General features: G+C 41.3%; 1 protein-coding gene across 1 annotated transcript in view; it reads right to left on the reverse strand.

The window, feature by feature from the left end:
- LOC124407009 (hormone receptor 4) overlaps nucleotides 1-1,330 on the reverse strand; it is a 109,398-nt gene extending 108,068 nt beyond the window's left edge. Inside the window, exon 1 of the mRNA XM_046882779.1 lies at nucleotides 1,163-1,330. The gene's annotated coding sequence lies outside the window, so the exon portion shown is untranslated. The remainder of the gene's footprint in view (nucleotides 1-1,162) is intronic.
- Nucleotides 1,331-21,354: the final 20,024 nt, after the last annotated feature.

Genomic DNA, 21,354 nt, shown 5'->3' on the forward strand with positions numbered 1-21,354 from the left:
GATAAATAGCGTGTATATACCTTATATGCACAAGCGATACCTACGTATAATTTTCGCGATAAGTTTCTGTACACCATAAAAGTTTCCTTCAGAAACGTGATTAAATCGAAAGTTCTATCCGAGCAGTAGAGGCCCTTTGAGGTATATTCCTGGATGAAGAACCTAACGAACCGTGGAAGTGCAGGGAACCCGCGGAGAGATAAGAACGACAATCTCGTCGATACGATTAAATATTTGCAACTGATATCTCGCCGATTCTCAGATCGAAAGAGCCACCGTCGTCGTTGAAGATTTATAAGACACGTTATAAATGCTGATAGAGCGAAATATCGTGTAGGTTCTTGAGTCTATGCATAGTTAGAGCGATCAGTTTTTACGGTTGATGAGATAAAGACGAAAAGGCTTCGACAAGACGTCTGAAATTCCGCTGCTAAGTCTACGCCGGCATATTTCGTAACTTTATGCAGCTGCGCGGACGGTGTACCAATACAACGACAAAGTGGCTGACGGTGGTTGTGAAGTTAAGTTGCGCAACCGCGTTTCAATTCTCTTCGTAAAAGCGGGTCTACTGATATTATTTTTAGCATTCACTGGATATTTCGTTACGCATGTCAGTTACTCATACTCTACAATGTCACATGTGTGACGCGCGCCTACAGTTGTAGGTGCAGGGACGATGTTTGACACACCCGGTATATGTATGATATATATATATATAAATATACATATGTATATTATGCTCACTCGTTCAGCCAAGACTCTCCGTCGATCGATGTTCGGTTATGAAATTTTTAAAAGTATAATCGCGAACACCTGTAATTAGCAACGGGGGACAAAAAGTCTTCTGAATATTGAGAGCGAGAAAACATGAATCGATTTTTTCCTTTTATCGAACTTACGGAAAAGTCAAATTATATCGATCATCTGACCAGAAAGGTACCAAATATTTTTCAACCCACGAATTAAAACGATGCCAATCATTTTTATGTGACAAAATGTTGGATATTCTATCGATCTCAAAGTAATTTTAGTAAAATTCATGTTCATGTATATTTGAATATTAATCAGCAGTGATATAGTTAGTATATAACAATTATATTAGGATTATAAGAAATATGTAAAAATACATTAAGTTTACTAATGAAAGCACGTTGAGACTTACATTTTTGGTTCTTCGTTAAACTGACATCGATGAAAACACCGTCACGATAGAGAATAATAAATCTTCCTCGTTGCTGTAGATAACTCACAGATAAAAATTGAAGAAAAAGAATCTCCAAAAAATTCACAAAACTATCCTCTCGTTCGTTCAACTTTCGTCGTTCACATACTTCACAAAACAATAAAAGTATACATATGAAACACAGTATATTTCCTTGTATTAACTATTCGTAGTCTTCGGCGTGTGCAGATTACAGCGGGGCCGGGTTCGAAGAGGACGAGGAGGGCGAGGACGTATTCAGGTCGGACACGAACACGGAGAGATGAAGAATGATTTGAGGTAAGTGCGTCGAAGCCACGTGAAATTGAAAGAAAACTAAACGAGCCAGAATAAAAAAAAAAAGAAAAAAAATTTAGGTGAATCTAGAAACGTTATGAGCAAAAAAAAATCAGGGATCGATGCAATCGGTATGCAGCGTTCGAGTGATCTATGGGGGTGAAGGGGTGATCTTAGGACCAGCCGATAATGATGACGATGGTGGTAGTGGTGGTGGTGGTGGTGATAGTGATTCGACGACTAGGTAAGGGCTAAGAAAAAGGTGCAAAAAGGGAGTGACGAAGGGGCGAAAGGGATAGTGCAAGGTGGACTTGGTGGACTCGGTCCCGCGTGTAAGTTCCTCACGTCACAACGGTGCTCCGCAGTCGCGAGGAGGCAGAAGGATCGCCGCCAGCGTCGTCCGGATCGCGACAATAGTCATAGTTTCACTTTTAAACCGGTGCCAGACCGCGTTCCACTCTCTCGAGCCGGCTTGGAGGACCGTTCCCGGTCCCGTTAGACCTAGGCCGAGTCCCGCGGGTCCCGCTCACCGGCCAGCTTTCCGTTTTGAGCGTTCCGCGCGGCGTTACCGCATCGGTAACATAGTTATCCTCCTCCGCGGGGACACGTGCGATTTTCCCCGCGCGTTGTGGAGGAGAGATTGAGAGTGGTGTCAAGTCCGACTGCAAGTTTCGAGGAGCTCGATGGCCGAGACTCCTTATTCAAAATATTTTTATATCCCGTGTTCCTCCGATCTGATGATTACTGTACGACTGGATGCAAAATTGTTCGTGTGATTTATCGATTCGTCGATTAAATGGATAAATATTTATACAGATTTCTCTGATGATGGAATTGCAGGTGTATATTGTTTCCCTTTTCAACACATACACGCACGCACGTACGCAGATGTCCGACACTCGGGAATAAAATCACCTACCCTATTCTCGACCAGAGAGGACAAGGGACGGACGCCCTGCAAGCACGTCGATCTCCCGCCCTAACGGTAAAACAGGAAAACCGCGGACGGTATTCCGTCGATCTACGCGTGTGTATGCTAGATAAACCGAGGACCCTGAATTACGGTTGTCCGTCTCGTAGTCGTTCAATGTTCGATCTTGCCGATTGTTTGCAGAATAACACTCGATCGAATAGCCGGTGATTTATAGTGGTCAAATCACGTGCGGGTGTAATTTTTTTGAAATTCAAAACTTTACCGAGCACGGCGATAGGAAGAAACGATAGAAGCGATCGCGAAAAGTTGTAATATAAGAGAATGGCGAGGAAGAAAGTGGAGAAAAAAGATCGAGGCGTTGCAGCGGAAAATTGGCGTAACGACGCGTGAAACACGTATACGAGTGTTAACGTCTAGGCCTTGCGTAACAAGTAGCGTAAATGGAAAAACACGCTTGTGCCTCAACCGTGACGTTTCTGTGACGTGTAAAATCAACAAGGAGAGAAAAAAATAGACGAGAAGTAGAACATTTTTTTTCCACTCAGACAAGACATACGCCGTTCTGTCATTGACCGCGCTCCGTACAATATCCCGCGAAAACCGCACGCGACGTCCAGAGTTTCTATGTATTGTAATGCATTTTACATGCGAGTGTGCGGTAAAGTAAAAGTACTAATGCACCGTGGTAACGTGAAATTAATATTGTCAATTAAAACTAAAAAGCAAGAACGAGGTGCGAAAAAAAATAAACGCGACAAAATAATCGGCAGATAACGATTGTAATTCGTCTGTCATTGTAATATCTACGAGTGATGTACGCACACACACATGTGTATATATATATATATATATTACTGTATATACATATAATGTGTGTGTTTGTGCAGTTGCATGCGTGTGCAGATGTGCGATGTCTGATGTGTGCGTATGTGTGGGCTGTGCATGTGTCGAGTGTGAGCTTGCGCGTGTGCGTCGTATTTGACGTATCAGAAGGTGTCACCTAAGTGAATATTCACTCCCGTGTAAATTTCGACCGGCTTAATGACAATTTCGTCGACAATAATCTTCGTCGATCGTGTTCGTAAACAATATATATTATATTATATTATATTCGATGTACGAATGTGCGGAATGAATGCGACAAGGATTGCACAGGGTGGCGGCGGCGGGTCGAATCGCGAATTATGTGTGTACTTGAATTCAGCAGTTTAAAAATGTGTTTGTACGTAGGATCACCGCGATTGTAATGGGTGTATTTCGACCAGTAGAATCGTATCTAGGTCGATCACTTGACGACGACGAACAACTACGAAGACAGTTGTTCGAACCGAGCCGATTGATATATAATCTACGATGTTGCCCCGAAGGTTTATTTTGTTTTCCAGCGATCAAAATTTTTCACTTTTTCATCGTATACGTATATGCATTTTTACTATTGTCATTTATATTTTATACATATGTCTGTACAACGTGTGTATTTAAAAATTTTTTATATTCATAGTTCACGTTCTGTTCACAGGGTGGAATACCCTCCAAAGGATGAAAAAAAAAAAAGGAGAACTTATCACCGACAACCACACGGCTGAGGTGGCATCGAGGACGCACGACAGTGCTGAACGACACCAACGTAGCCAGTGCCGCGGAAGATCCCTGGCCAAACCACACTATTCAATCGTTACGAACTTTTTCGACACACTATGCATACATGATACATATGTTTGTACGTTCGTCGATACATGCATGGGTATAATTTATGATATACAATATACTATTGACACTGTCACTCCGCGGTTGTGTTATTTTCCTGATTTTTTTTCTTTTCTTTTTTTATCATTTACTTTTGTTTAAATTTTTTTTAAACCGTCCTCAGTCAAACGTCCCGGAACTTGATACACTTCCCGTCACATATACTTATCGGTTGTTGTATTTTTTTTTTATCTTCTTCCCTTTTCTTACTCTCCTTCATTATTTTTTATTTATTTATTGATTTAATTTTTTCATTTTTTTTTTTTTCTCTTCTCAATAAACACAGGTGGTGATCTCGGGACGGGAGGGTGGGGGGCGGGGGGTTCAGACGATTATAATAACAGTGATGACAAACGACAACAACAACAACAACAACAACGTTAATAATAATTAACAATAATGACAATAATGGGGAAACCCGGCCTTGTTTACGTATGTCTGTGTATGAATCCGCTCTTTTTTTCAATTAAACGAGGCAAGCCAAGCGGCAAAAGAGAGGCTCCTCTCTCCGTGTACTCTGTCGTAGTGAGTTTAAGAATCAAAACGACTAGCGGACGGGCGCACGGGCGCGCACGCGGTACGAACACGGAGAGCCGGCAGCTCAGCGCTCTAACAGCCAGCAGCGAGCTGCTCGGGTCAATGACCTCTCTCCTTGCCGGCGAGCTCTCCGCGTCCCCCCCTCCCCCCGCACCCCGCTGGCAGTGCCGCCCCTCCCTCCCAGCGCTTCGTTCCTCTTCCCCTAGCCCCTCCCGCGCGTCCCGCCGCGTGACACCCTCCCCTCCAACTAACCCTCCTCCTCCTCCTTCCCCACCCCACCCCCCCGACGATCGCTGAGCCGACGAACGATTCCGCGGCCGAGGACTTCCCCCACCGCGTCAGAACTAGCATCGTACGCGCGATCGTCGCTTGTTTACCCCCCCCCCCCCCCCCCCCCCGCCCTCCCCCTCTCGCCGCGCCGGACGTGAAACGGTTCGGGGCTTCGTCCCCCACTCGGCGGGGAGTATTTCACCCTGCATCATCCCTGCGCGCCGCGCCATCCCACCCCGCCGTACTGCTCGCTCGCTTGCCAGGACTCTTCCGGGGGTGGCGGGCAGAAGGCGAGGCGGAGGGGTGGGGGTGGTATGGGATGGGATGGGATGGGATGGCAACGCTCCAACGCGGGTTCACTGGTACAGTACCCTCTCGCGCGGTGCAACGACTCTTCCTGATTCCGCCACCCTTCTTACTCAGCCTCCCCCCCCCCCCGGCCGGCCCCCGGCACCATCTCTCTTACCTACCGTACGCCGCCGTTCGTCGTCTTCCGAGTTCCTCCGAGGACCTCCGTTTCCCTTCGATCCAACGACCACGTTAACCACCCCGAAAGGCCCTGTTGACGACAGCGCCAGCTTCGTTTGTCCGTGTGAAACACATCCCTTCGATGGAGGAAGAGGCGCGAGCGCAAGGGTGGAAGAGAGATGATAAGCTGAGAGACCGAGTGCAATCATTCGCAAAATTATATATATATATCGAGATACATAGGTTTGTAGGTATACGTGCATGGGCATCGAGGTTTCGTCTCCGTTTGTATGTCCAACATCCTCGCGGAAAATGTGTGGAAGATAACGTTGAAATCCTGTATCGATCAACGGTCATGTTAGGCACCCACGATCTTCTGTAGGCTACGCTGACTCTGAGCGATTCGGATTATGCTGTAAATATCCTGTAAGGCCTGACCGTCCCTGCTACCAGGCAATCTTCATCGCGGTACACGGATACCGAACTCAAGATTTATCGGCGAAACAGCTTCTATCGGTGTTATGACTGTACTGAATCCGCACCCGATTGTCTGCGAGTTTGTTATAACTATAGTGTGTATAAACTTGACATTTTTTACTCGTACAATCACCGAAATATTATACCTATCTATAGATTGTGACAATTTTTCATCTACTGATTCACTATCTGGAGTTGTAATGTCGGCACATTGAACGATCCCCTACTTGGCGTTCGTCTAATATACTGTAGAAAGAGCCCACACAGTTCGGTAATGATAATTTCAACTTTGTAATCGTATTCGATTCATATTCATAAGTGGAATAGAAAACGTGTCATTTGAATTTACGTGCAAAAACACAGGGACGCCGTTACTGTAGTTTGTTGCCACCCTGTGTAAAGCTACGTACATTATTCGATCACGTGAAGTTATTTCATCACCATCGTCGCGTCAGTCCCAGGATACTCCGTTTGTTCGAGAACGGAAAATGAAAAATACAAGTTTTGCTCGATCCCATTTCCGGTACTTGGCAAACGCGAACAAGAAACTGATTCGTTTGGCCTTTGCGTTCTGTAATCAGGACACTACATGTGTTGAATTATTCTCTACACTCTGTACTGTTCATGAGAGCGAAGGAACCAGAGGATCCTACTACATCTTATCTGTAATTCTCTCCCATTCCATTCTCTGCCCATGACGAAGTCACTCACATACGATTCCTTGAAACACCATATTACAAGTTTGTTTCTCGAGTAGTCGGACACATCGACAGGAGACAAACAGTTCAAAAATTGACTTTGAATCGCATGACAATTGCGATATAGACACCTACGAAATGTATAGTTTTAATGTCGAAGACAATTTTCACCTCTAAAGATCACATAAGATAAAAATAAGCAGCTCTATGAGTTTGTAACGTTGCTGATTGTAAGTACGAAAATTGCAATGCAAAGTTCTCGCGTGGTCTTTATTATATATATAGTGTTCTTACATGTGCAGACATAAGGCTATAAGTGTTCGTTCCTCAATTATCTGCACGATTGGCAGGATTGCTGATGATTATGAATGTGCCGATCGTTGTAAGTTTGACGTAGCCGTCGGACGAGGACGTGGTAATTTTACCGCCTCTCTCTATCCTCGCTGTAATGTTCTACATAAGCGCAATTCGAGCGCCATTGCAATCGTGGAGATGGTAGATACTTTGCGCGTTGCAGCGCAGCAGCGCAGCAGCATGTGCATACAATAATATATCTTCTTGCGTACGTTTAGCCAATTCCGCGCGCGTCTGTAGTTTCTGGACTCCACATGCGTGTATACACACCTATATCTAATCAAGAACCATATCAACAGCATATCTAGATTAGATTCGACTGAAACACAGTTGCTCGGCTGGTTAGCAGAAGCGCCTGACTCTCCCCGCGGCACTTTATAGACCGTTGAATGCGTACTGAAATACGTAACAGTTGACTCTGAAGCTAGACGAGCATCCACGCCGACTTGAACGTTGCAGTAACAATTGATAGACTTGTTATTTTACCGCAGTCGTTACGAATTAGTTTTGGTACACAATTATTGTTCATTTTTCCGCACTGACTGACAATGAGAGAAACGTTGTAGTTGGGACAACTATGCTTCAATCATCAGCTATTGTGAAATAAGAGACATCAGATTTTTAATTTGGTAATCTGGAGTCAATAGTTATACCATTTAATCTATAATCGCGTCATATTATCACATTAACTCGAAAATTACCGCTCTTACACATGCATTCTTCAAGACGACAGATGGCATTATACATATTAGTTGTGTATTATGTATTATGGAAAAAGCGACTGATGTCTCATTGTCAGCGATGTTTATCCTCACATCTTATCAACGTCTGAAACTTGGAATGTTATACAGAATTTGGTTTTAACGATGTATGTTCAATGTTATATACATATATATATATGCGTGTGTATGTACAGTAATTGGCTGAAAGAGGAAATGTGTTTTTATCGTCAAGCATAAGGCACTGACGCACTATCACACATACCTACATACCATATGAAACATCTAATGTACGTGCATACCAAGTATATACGTGCATACTTGTAGTCACAAGGTTGGCGGACAGTGAAAATCGCCACCTAGCGTCGAAGTATGGATGTATGAATCGGTTTGTTCATTAACATGAGAAGCAAATTTATACCAACATCGTAGGAATCATTAATCGACTGATTTAACCTCAGTGGTCGATTATATTCGATATTATTACTATCCATACTATATTAACCGTATACGCATACGTCGAAAACGATATCCTAGGTTCGACAGCAATTATTCACGCGCTTGTCTGTCATCTGACTTGTGACAATTACGTCAGAAAGTGAATATCATCTGCCGACAAGTTCAACAGAATTCTCGCACAAATACCGTAATGCATTGCAGGTACGTTACTTCTGAGATAACTTCTTTAAATAGTTACCGAATTATTCACTGGTATATCGCATCCTGGTCTTATACGCATCCTGGAATCACCCATCTGGGTTGCTAATTCAAAAGAAAGTACTTTCGAAATATTTCACAGTAGCCAGCTATTTCGCAAATCTCAAATATGGATAGATAAAGTCTTACCGAAATTCGCGCAGCTGCTACACATTACTGGTCATTCCTCGAGTGTAAAATCTGTGATTTGTAATCGACTAGCTTTCACCCGCGGCTTCGCTCCCATGATTCTATAATTGCAAGGGAGGATAACGGAGTTTTCGTCAATAGGGCACCAATCCTGGGCACAGTGCAGAGCATTATATTAGGATTACTATTCCACAGGAACTGTACATTTTTTCAGGACATAAAGTATTTTATATGCCATTTCAAGACCTAGGAAACCTTTGTGCCAAATTTCATCAATATACGTTCAGCCGTTTAAGGGTGAAGAGGGAAATGCGGAATTACGCTCAGATCTATCCCACAGGAACCGTGCATTTTTCGGGGATAAAAAGTAGCCCGCGTCTCACTTTCCGGCCCATAAAATATCTCTTTGCAAAAAATCACGTCAAACCGTTGCTCCGTTGCTGCCTCAAAGAAAGACAAAGCAACAAACACATTTTCGCTTTTATGATATCAGTAGGGATGGAAATTACGTGTTAGCACATACTAGTTCGTAACCCTATTTCAAGTAATTCTACAGGGTGATAAATGTTTTATACATGTATTGGCACGTCTAATTATTCGAACTCGACTATATAAATCTTCGTATTTCGTATCATGTGGCATTCAAAGAAAACGAGAAAGCGATGAACGCAAGGATCCTAAAACTTTGTTCAACTATTATTTGCACACTATATATGTTTATAAACAGTATGCACATGATTTATACGTGGATAAACTCTAACCGGTAGGGTTTAATCAGTTGCACGAACCTGTCCACGCGGCAATATAATTTTTAACCGATAAAGATAAAAATTCCACCGTCGGTGATAAAACCGTGTATTATTTTCTTCCGATAAAACGCGTTCTATATACCGCGGTGTGCGTTGTATAGTAGGTATAGTACGCAAGGCTTGTCGCCATTCCTAATCGCCCGAGTATCCAAAGAGTTCGAATCGGTAGATAGTAAAAGATACGGGTGCTGTTGACATGATCAACCCACTCTTACAAATGTCTCCTTCCTTTTGTGCGATCATGTTCAACAGCAATTCACAGATAACAAATACAAAGGTTAGAATACACATATGTGAGGATGGATAATTAATTGTGCTTCGAAGTACAAAGTTCTGCATTGCTAAAATGTTGTCCAGCTGTTAATTATTATTATCTATCATATGCATGTAGTTTTATTGTTTTATTTTCTTTTTATTTGCAATCTCATGAAACATCAGTGACACTAGAATGAGACAGTTCGAATGAAAAAGGCACGTGGTGCGACGAGAGATGCTCTAACATTCCAAGCTTGATCATCGAGTCTTTCAGCAGTTTCTTTCGGCACACACCCGCGAAGAATTATCAGCATTAGCTCGGACAGTCAGCCGGCTGGCAACTACGGGTGTTCGCGTGTCTCGCTCCTACCATACGACGCATCGCGAGAAAGAGCACGCGTGCAGGGGACACGCGCGTAACGACCGCGAGGTGTGGGTGAGCACAGTCCTTCATAGGACATTGACTTTGAGATATATGAAGTCACCGTCGACGTTTTGCCCCGCTATCTGCTTTCGGCTTATCGCCTCTATCCCCGGCCCTCTCGCCGACCCCCCCGACGACGTCTTTCTCTTCACTCCAAGTCGCCCGGTCTGCTTTGTAAAATCATCTTTTGGCGGGTCTCTATTTCGTCACAATCGTCACAATTTCACTACCGATCATCCGCCGACCAGAGATTAAGAGGATCTTGTTCTTATCCGTCTTCCGACTTTTCAGTAGATTCGTGTCATGACTACGAGAGATGAAAGATCATTTTAAAGATCCTGATTTTTTTTTACAGCGTAACAGCTGAAACCGCGTATCAAATCCTTTTTCAGTCAAGTACTTGTGAAGTTGCTCAGTTGCCAGTAAATAAAGTATGTTCCAGTAAACAAGCGTGGCTCATTCGGTCGAGGGAGAAGTAATTTCTCCAGCCGTTGGTAACATAAACGTTTTGTATGAAATAAAAAAACATTCACATGTCAGAGTGAATTTTTACTATATGCATACGTGAGTTCAGCTGATTCAACAATGATTTTGCCGGTAATCAAACGGAGCTATTAATTCGGTAAGGAGATATAAACCAGCCCCCTGAAAAGCCTGCTGTGACGAGTTTCAATCGATTCATACCAACAACTTTGAACCCATAACTCTCTAGTCTTCGAATAACTTGTAAAATCCGGTGTAACAAAGCTTGGAACTTGTACTATTTGACAAAATCTTGAATATTAAATCTATAATCTGTACCTGCAGGTGTCAACGGGAATGAAGATAGATGCGTGTATGCGGACTTGGTTTCTCAAGTGGTTTTGACTATAGATTGTGTCGGCATATTCAACGAGATTACTGCAGAGATCAGCATGACACTTCAAATATGTCTCAATCAGGAACTAATAGACACGATATATGCTTAGCGAAGTGATGATTTGGAAAGCTAAGTCATTACGCGCGCCAAAATAATTGAGTAAAAAATTTTTAGCCATGTTATTATTCAAATGCGTTTGGTGTAAGCATTCGCTTTAGCGTTCGTTAGGCGTAACGAATGAGTAATGTCCGAGGCGATAGAACATCGTACTCTAGGCTTTTGTAGACCCAGTTTACTGTTAGGTGTGTTAACCTGACAATTGATCGAAAGAAAAAAAAAAAAACACTTGTTTACACATGTATTCGTGTGTATATACATATGTGTATACGTGAGATCCTTCACAAATTATTATACTCCTCGTCTATAAGTCATAGGCAAAGTTGAGAAGCGATGCGATCATCGTTCGCCCGCTTTGCCAGAGCGATGCCTGTATTTGCAAAATCCAAAAGGATCGCGACGCACGTCTTGAACTGCGAATGATAGTCCCCGGCATCATATTGCGAGGACCGATGCTGCGCAGACCTTGCCGGTGTCACGTGCGAAAACCCACGCAAGGACCGCGAATTTCCGTCCAAGGTCACCCTCGTTACTTCATTCCTCATGGTCTCTTCGTCTCAAACGGCCATCCCGGACTCCAGGGTGAAGCGCATGCTCGCTGTTGTCCCAAAACGTCGGTGTTCTTTTGACATATAAATCTGCAGCAATAAATTGTGCAACCTCTGATAAATTTTTGGCAAACTTTGTTTCGTCGCTTCAAACTTTTCATGATGATGATATTTCGCACGGCTGCAGAGGTTGGATGAAAAGGACGGCTTCAGATGAGGACAATAATTGCACTAACGTAGTAATCAGTAGAATCAAAAACATTGGAGAAGCTTCGTTGTTTTAACTCGTCACGTACGTATCAACGGCATTCGTGCGTTTGCGAAGTGCCGTTACTTCGCAAACATTTCTAATGCCAGGTTAGGTATTCGAGTGTCTGATAAACTTATCTGACGAATGAATACATGCATATACATAGGTTAAACATGGACTTGCGTGCCTCGAATTAGCAGACAAATGTGAATATAATGTGAAAATATATTCGTGGTTAGCCTTAGTTTAAAATTTCTCTGTATTGTTTGAGTCGTAATCACTATTCTTTGTGAAATATTTTTGAACAAACTGTTCAAAACGCTGAGCTTGCTGGGCGAGGAAACGTTTAGAAATAAAATTGGTGATTGATGATAAGAACTCGTTACACACTCCCCGACCGAATCGCATTTCATATGAACGTGATTTACGAACAGTCTCTGTGAAGTAACAGTTGGCAGGGCCAAGGGTGACTGCTAGTCGCAAACAGACAATGACCCAGTTTCGGCATGTAACGCCGTGACGATAAGAATAACAGCTAGCTAGTATCAAGAATTATATTGCCCAGTGCGGCGTTAGAACTCCGTAGCTTCACCAGATCAGCGTATTATGCATTGGTTAAACAATTAAATAAATTGCGATATTATGCAGTAAATTAGACGTGCTTATCAGCTAAATAAATTCCTTAGAGCTTATAAATAGTGATGAATATTTAAAAATAATTTTCATATGCACTTCACAGTTAAATTGTAACAATATAAGGTTGATCTATCATTCATTAAACTGAACAATCTCATTCCAAAATCAAATCACGTGCACGTGATCGGCTAAAGACAATTGTCAACCTCCGAGTGAAATACGAATTAAACGTCATTTAACTCGACAAATATTGTGCGTATTTGTTACGCGGTTGATTACCACAAGGAAATATTTTTGAAGAAAATTTAACTGTTTGACAGACAAAATAATCTTCGGGCTTAAAAAAATAACTATCGGAATTCAATCAAGGATATCAAATGAGAGTAACTGCGGTGCTGGAAAATACTTAAATGAAAATGACACACTGTCTTGCATTACTTCCTGCGGTATTATAGAAGATTGAATGGACAACATTTCGATTTTAGTTGAAAGTCTTGTGTGTGTGTCAAGTTATCGAGTTATAATCGATGGCTAGATATTGTTTTAAACAAAATATTACTGAAATTTCTCATTCTGATCTAACATTTATATATTTATGAGGGAATGAAAATCAGAAATGTAGAAAATTGATATAATTATATATATGAGATAAATCTGATTATTAGCGAAGATTGACGTACTTCGCGTTAACTGCAGGGGACACAAAAAGTCAACTCGAGAAACCCCCAACTGTGATGGCATCCCAAATGCAACGTCAGAATACCTAAGCAGTCAATTTCAAGCGCATGTGACGCGAGTGCGTCTGAAGCATTGTGCGCATGCCGTGGGCGTGTGCGTGACTTTAAGATGAATTCGATATGCACAAAGCCACGTGGTCGTTAGCTATGTCAACAGACGTATCATCAATACCATTAAACAAGTCATTTCAACACATTTACTAATTTACAGTTGCGCCATAGCTATCATTAGTATAGCCGTAGCATTCTTCTAAAAAATTGTAAATGTGCCAATTGTAGAATTTGTAGTCATAAATGGTATAGGAAGAAATTTTATTGCCAATACATTGAGCTTATTCGATGATGAATTAGCACCAGATAAGGCCAAACTATCACCATAAAATCAGTTCTCGATTTCTAGATCGTCAACGTTGGTATAATTTACGTTGCAATTCCTAAATCGTAACACGTGATATCAATGGTCGTTACAGTATGTAGATAACCTGAAAAGTAAACTCGAATTTGGTACCATTATCTGTAGGGGCTCGATGCTAATTCTACTATCATTTGACGAGCCGGAAGCGTTGAAGACAAAGGATATACAATATACAAAGCTCTGTTTCAACGGAACTTGGACGCTCTATTCGACGAAAGAATACAAAAATAGCTCTGCCCGATAATGCAAGATAAAAGTCTCGGACGATATCACTAATTACCGTTATATGTACGGAAAATTCTATAAGTCATCCTACATGAAGTTGCGGGCTTCTTCACCGTTCCGTGTACACTTGCATGGCGATACGAGAACAATATTTACTTGTATTCATCAATCATATGTGTGCACGTCAATAGATCAGGATGCACTTCTTTGAAATTATCTGCCAGCTACTTCAACCCTATGAAAATACTTCTTAGAACGTTGAGTAGAAGTAAAACACGAATAAAATTAGAATTTATGCTGCCTAAAAACACCTCATTAGAGCTTGAAAGACGTTGGAAAACGTAAAAGTTCTCTTTGATTATTTTGGGATTCCATAGACTGACGACATTGCGATTATAATATCACGAAACTGAGAAATGTTTTTTGTGCCCCAAGATATCAACAAATTTTTCTACCATTTCCATAACTTTGTAACAAACAGAAGACTGGAAATTTTTCGACACTAAAATTGACTTCATGCAATATCTCATATGTAGATACCAGAGCCTTTCAGCTAATCGACCAGACACTGACAATGTGTGGTTGAATTGACGTCGCGCAAACTGAGGCCGATCAAAGCTTTCTCGATGTTCTCGAGCTACAATGTTATCTAGTGATAATATAAAACGGAAGTGACTAAGGAGAGTTCGACAGCAGCGCCGTCTCCTTCTCGTACGCCTCGAACTTCCTCTGACAATGACCCAACGCTCAGCAAAGCTGCTTGGCCGACTGGCCCACAAATGTTAACGCATGTTTTGGAGATGGTGCATCGACCCCTCCACGTGTTCAGAGAACGCATGTTACATGCGGGCGGGTAAGTGTCGGGTCACAAGGTACGCGTGTGTGTTTGCGCGTACATCTGCGTGGCATAGTGCATATAATACGCACAATATACAGTATACTGCAGGCTGGTATTGATTTTCGAACAAGCTTGTCACCACCGTCGCCGTGGGCCATCTTGATCGAATCGACAGATCAATTGACATAGGTATAAAAGAGACGGAGTTAATTAACCTTGATTCCAAAGCTAAAATTGGAAGGCGAACCTTTCTCAGAATGAATACTAACAATCGCCGAATATTATCGCGATGACATACATTATAATCGTTTTTAATGATGATGAACGAAACCCAACGATGCGATATTTCCTTCAACTGTGCGTTTATGTATTTGAAATGGTAAGTGATGGATAACGGGTCGTTACGGGAATTATTTACGTCGACGTAACTAGTAGGTAACAACCGAGTCCAAGAAGAAATTGTTAATCGGGCCAACTGTTTACAAGGGATGAGATAAATTTGAATTTGATTATCGATCTGAATATAGCTGTGAGTAGAGATCATGGGTTCGTTGAATAAAGTGGCGTCAACACAAATAAAAAATACATGCTCTTGACCAAAAATTTAATCTGTTAGTAACAGGTAGATAAAATTTTGCCGCTACCGACTATAGTAAAATACCAAATTTCAGGTATTTATAAAAACTGCATATCATATGATTTTAGGATAACTGTAAGACACGACAATACAAAGTATTTTCGAAACGATCGAGAAAACGGTAACCATCGGACTCTCGTTTATTTATCACGGATTTTCTACGCTATTAATGGTGATGGATAATTATGGTCATCTCTTACAAGTGATTCTTTTAAATTTTGATCAGTACAAATACAGGTGATGGCGCCATCTATAAAAAATCTCCGAACTGTGGTAAATTTTTCTAGATTTACACCCACACAAGCTCAACTTCCAGCCATAATTGATACTCTCGTTTTTCGTATCCCCGGGATACGAGCACTTCCTGAAACAACATTCTAATCGTTTCTGAAACTGGTGTACGATGGTGAACGTCTGTACGTCGGTAACCAGCTCGTACTTTACCGTCACGAAGACAGCGGGTAATGTAGAGCTCATTTCGACAACAAATCGTTACAGCAGTACAAAGACCAACAGCCCTGGGTTATTTTTCGTAACAGTTTGCCGGGCCTGGGTGGGTCCGGGGGTATTAGCAGTTGCACGTTTTATCAACCAAGCAACTGACCACGCCGGTAAACGAAGTTCTTCATAACCCACAACTATCGCGTGCAAAACGTTGGTAACATACCGTCGTCATCGTCAAATTGAAAAGTTGAGAAAATCCCGTACAAGAAATATGTACACTGAAATTATACAACGGAAAAATAAAAGTCAATCACACAGATGAACGAGTATCGTTTTTATTTACCTGAATATATCAAATCTCCTATAGGGAACTGTGGCGTCTCTAAGAAGTTCAATTTACTTTTTCACAGTTTTCCTATGAAGTCAACCTTGAGATGAATATTTTCAGCACTTAGCACTGAAACAGTTCAAAAAGTAATTAGTTCACACAGACATTTGGTTCCCTAATACGAACGAAAAGTTTGATTGCCTGAAGCAGACAAAAAATTTAGTTACATGAAACAGGCAAAAGGTCTAGTTAGATAGAACGCTTAGGAAGTTTGATTAGCTAAAATAGTTGAAAATTTTCATCAACTAAAACAGACGAAAGGTTTGACGAAAACATTGTCGTTCGAGTGAAGATTAAATGTTTCTCAGTATACTTGGAGAAAAAGTAGTTCGTTGCCCTGAAACAAAAAAAAAAACAATCAATAAAAAAATACTTTCATACACCTTAGATATGTTCTATAAATATACTTACTACAAGCTTCTTGCCCATCACTATACACTCCGTGATTTTTATTCCCGTGAATTGACCGCCGGCTTGCAAATGCCGCGCTTTCTCTCAGAACCAAAAAGTATCAAGTTAACGCGCAAAAGGCACCGTCAATTTGAACTTGAAAACTCTGTCGTTAGTAACAAGATCGATTGAAAAGCTGAAGGCTCAACACATCAAACGTGATTTACTTTTTCATATGCCGTTTACGAAATCGTCAAGCAAAAGAGGCGATCGATCGACTCGCATGGTCTCGATCACTAGATCACTCGATCTCTAGACCACTCGATCACTGGGTCACTTGATCACTCGGATACTGGGTACACGATCACTGGATCACTCGATCACTCGATTAGTCCGCGAGGGAGCGTCAGAAATTTTGGGCTCATTTCCATCAGCTTAATTTTTTTTTTGTTCGGGTTTTGTGATTTTTCCCGATAGACGTAATTCCCCAACAATTCCCGGCTTTTCCGGTCTGTCACCACCGTGATGATCAATCGTCGCGCAAATAACGCGTCCGATTCCCGTGATTAATCTACGCGCAAAAAGGCGCGGCCGATTAATCCGTCGAAAAATCTTAAATGTCTAGGACTTGTCACAAAATTCTGTAGAAAACCAATTCGCATCTGCGTATTTTTGATACCGACACATTGTGATGCGAATTGTTGTTCCGAGATGCAAGTCAAGTCCGGGAGGGAGGTTGGAAGGCATGCATTATTGTGTGGCGTGACGGTCGGCGGTCCTCTTCGACGCGAAGTCTTCGAGCTCAGCATCTCTCCCCATCCAGCGTACCACGGAACGCGATGGATGGTCCAGAGATGCGTTTTGCCTATTCAGACGATCACAGAGATCAATTGAATGAAATAATGATAGACGATGATTAAATAATTGAATTCAATAACGAGTGGAAAACAATAGCAAAGTGACAAGAAATGGGAAATTGGATCTCGTCCAAATTTGAAAGCTTACTAATAAATAATTCGGAGACTCTTGTATTCAGTTTTGCGCGTGTTTCTTGATGAAAATCACTGTGATCATTTGACGCTGTGGATTACAAAAGTTAATAACATCGCGGTGCATCGCGACCTTCCTACCCTCGCCTGATTCCCAACGGAACCACCCAACGGAAATGTTGAAAAGAAATTCACACGCACATCTGCATCAAACCCCGCAACGGATCCCACAACGGCCACCTACCTACCCGATTACCTATATTCGCTCTAAACGATTCTCCATTCTTTCCAACACACATTATTCTTCCTCATTTGCGCCATGGTCACTGTCACTTACTTTTTCATTGAATACCTGTGAGGAGCAAAACGTTTTTGTACCATAATCAGCGAGAGTAATGTTTTAGTGATTGCTGGCCGATTATCGGTACATAAACCTTTTGTAGATGGATTAAAAACACCCTGACTTTTCTAAGCGAGCTAAGCCTGTGGCAATAAAAAATTGAAAATGATTCAAGATATATTATGCAAGTTGATTACGTTAGGTTCTACCAGACTTTGAAACATTATCATTTAAACAATCGCTGGAATATGTTTAAACCTCAGGTTTATCCACCACTTAAACGACATCATTGTAATTATATAATATCTGTAGCAAAACACAATGTGTTTTCGCGAATGTTGAGTAAGTGATGGTTACCTGTCGCGATGCTCATTCCACTCTCAGCAACGTGCAAAATTTCTAACTTTGTGTAACTTTGGTAGTATAGGTCAACTCCGATGAGAGAGAGAAAAAAAATGAGTCGACTGAAAGTCAAGCAGCGTTGAGATCGCGAATGAGCCTATGCTGAGAAATCGAAGATTTGTGTAACAATTTTTACCGCCACGCCACGTGACAAAGGAGTCCCAGGAAAATACCCGTAACCTAAACACGTGCAAACTCACCAACGATGCTGAGTAATGGAGAAGTTACTCGGATGTCTCTGCTTAACTCTGAAAAAATGCAAAAGGAAGCTCGAATTAATTTAGCAAACTAGATTTTCCATTATCACTGTTTTCTATTTCTATATTTGTTTGCCGCATGTTACACAATGACAGAAATTAGGTTTCAAATGTAGCATATCGAATTATCAAAAAATAATTGAAATAAATTTCATTACCTCCTCTGGGTTGCTCCACACTTTACATGTATATGTAGTAATTCTCGTAGCTTCTTAGGTTGTACGATGGTGACACACTTTCCATACTACGATAAGAATATAATAAATTATTACTCGCATCATGTACTTGGATCAGATTTGATGTCACTGCAGACTGTATCATAATAAGTTACTTCCATGATATTTCAGATGTTTCTGATTTATTTATAAATGAACTCTAGATATTGATACTAGAGGGCTAATAAAATAAGCAAAGATATTGGATAAATGCCTAAAATTAATGAGCACCTAAAATCATCTGCAATCAGAAGTGACGTGATAATTAGAAATCACATTGGATGTGTACCTTTCAGGTTTATTCACTGTGTAGCGTTAAACAGGTGGCTTAATTTTCAGAGTATTGTCAGAGATCGATTGATTGGGTTACGTCATTTGAATCATCGCTAAATCTGGTCGATAGTGCTTCAATACAGTGTGCCCCCTCTAAAAAACATTTTATCAGAACTTGTTTTTCAAAATCACTATACAAGGCATTGAAAAACTACTGTTATTTGTGTAAAATCATGATGGACTGAATAGCAATCAATTTCATCTAACAAATTTCTCAAATTGAAATTTATGCAAAGGCATAATTAAGAACAGTCTCAAATGTGTACCTGGTTTCTGGTCTTCCAACAAATTCCGAGATGTTCAGCTGCTGCATTTTGTTTTCCACCATCTATTACCAGGGTGACTTACTGGGGAAGCTCACTAGCCTCGACGATTTTTGCAGTAGTTCAATTCCGTAATCAGCTGAAGGACAAATCCATAACATTTTGTTAATTTTTAATCTAATTCAACATCCATATACTCAATGTTTAAACACATGCAATTTTCGTTTGTAGCCAACGTATTATGCCAAGCTTTGGAAAATCTTAACGATTATTTACACAAACAAGTAAGAAATGATTAGGATTGTTTTATACCTGTTGTTTATCTGCAATAAGTTCAACAGTTCCACCACCGAGCGATGTCTTCCAAGATTTATTGATGAGGCCTTTCAATCTAGGGTTGCTAATGTCAATCAAAGTTGCTGCAGTTTCTTTCTGCAATCGGGTAAGATGAGGAAAGATTTTTCTAGTACTTAATGTAATTTTCATAACGATTTGAACAGCATTGAAAATTGACCATATTCGTCCAAAACATAATAGGTTCGAGGAAGCAATAACAGTTGACGATTTAAGTTCACTCGAAATTTCGAAACGAATCAGTAACGCCGTTGATGCAATAACGTTTGTTAAATCTAATAAAGGATTACAAAATCGAGGATCCCTCTATCGATCGATCCTTAGAAAGAAATTCGGAAAAACATGCAATCCCTCACAGTATTTTTTACATAAGAAACAACACCAAGATCAACGACGCAATAAAATTTTCATTCCACAAACGTGTGTCCACGTGAGAGACGCGATCCGCGAACCGAAATCCGAGACACAACTCACACGAAGGTCACCTTCCGCAAGGTCCGTTTTTTCAAAATGTTAGAAGTAAAACGACAACGGAAGATTATCAGATCATTTTCTTGTCACGAAACTCTAGTGCCAATATGCAGCGTAGTAATTACACTCGATTTCAAGCCATTTACACTTTTTGTGTTGTAGTGGCTGTCTAGAAAGACTGAGTTTAACTTGCTAACAATGCAACTACGCACTCACCGAAAGTCTGCCGCACAAACAATAACAAACGACACCCGACGCAGAGAGTCGAGAATCGAAATCGCTAAAAGCTGAAGTTGCACAAAAGAATGAAAATTTGAGACACGATAACTCACCTTCGATGTCCTCCGCTGTTTTTGTTTCCGTAACTCTGCTCTTTTATGGGCCATCATACACTGCATGCCGTTCGTATATTATCACGGATCGAATCACGATACACAGCCTTTTTATTAACCGTAAGGTATCGGTGCTTGGCCATGTCACTATCTTGTCACAAAACGCTTATGACTCTGCAGCGTAATAATTACACTCGATTCGAAGCTCATTCACAGTTTTGTGTTGTAGCTGGCTGCCTCAAGGGACTGACAATGAGTTAAAATTGCAAACAATGCAACGACGCACTAACCGAAAATCAGCCGCACAAACAATAACAAACGACACTCGACGCAGAGAGTCGAGAATCGAAATCGCTAATAGCTGAAGTTGCAGACAAGATTGAAAGTTTTAAACACGAAATTCACCTTCGATGTCCCCGGCTGTTGTCATTTCATTAACTCCGTTCTGCAATGGCCCGTACGCTGCATGCCGTTCGTATACTGAACACAATCAGTTTCGTGGAAATACACTGATCGAATAACGTTACACAGCCTTTTTTTCACTCATAACCTATCGGTGCTTAGCCATGTTCCGAATACGTATACTGTACATGGCGATTTCAATTCTTGACTTACGCGACTCGCGTAAATCTCATTACGGCTGCTCGGAAGCGACTGACGCCGCGCTACGCTCAGAAACACGTCTCAACCGGTTGGAAACACCATGCGAGCTGTGCACAACGCAGTCAGATGGTCAAAATATTGCCGTTTCACGCGGTTTAAGGCGTCGATTGAAATTTTCTGGTGTCTTCCGATCAAATAAAACATGCGTGAAGATGTTTTTTGACGTACAGCAAATAACTGAATGCTGGAGCAGCAAATTTGCTCCGATGGCGCCCA

This window comes from Diprion similis, chromosome 6, assembly GCF_021155765.1.
Source record: "Diprion similis isolate iyDipSimi1 chromosome 6, iyDipSimi1.1, whole genome shotgun sequence".
Classification (NCBI taxonomy): Eukaryota; Metazoa; Arthropoda; class Insecta; order Hymenoptera; family Diprionidae; genus Diprion; species Diprion similis.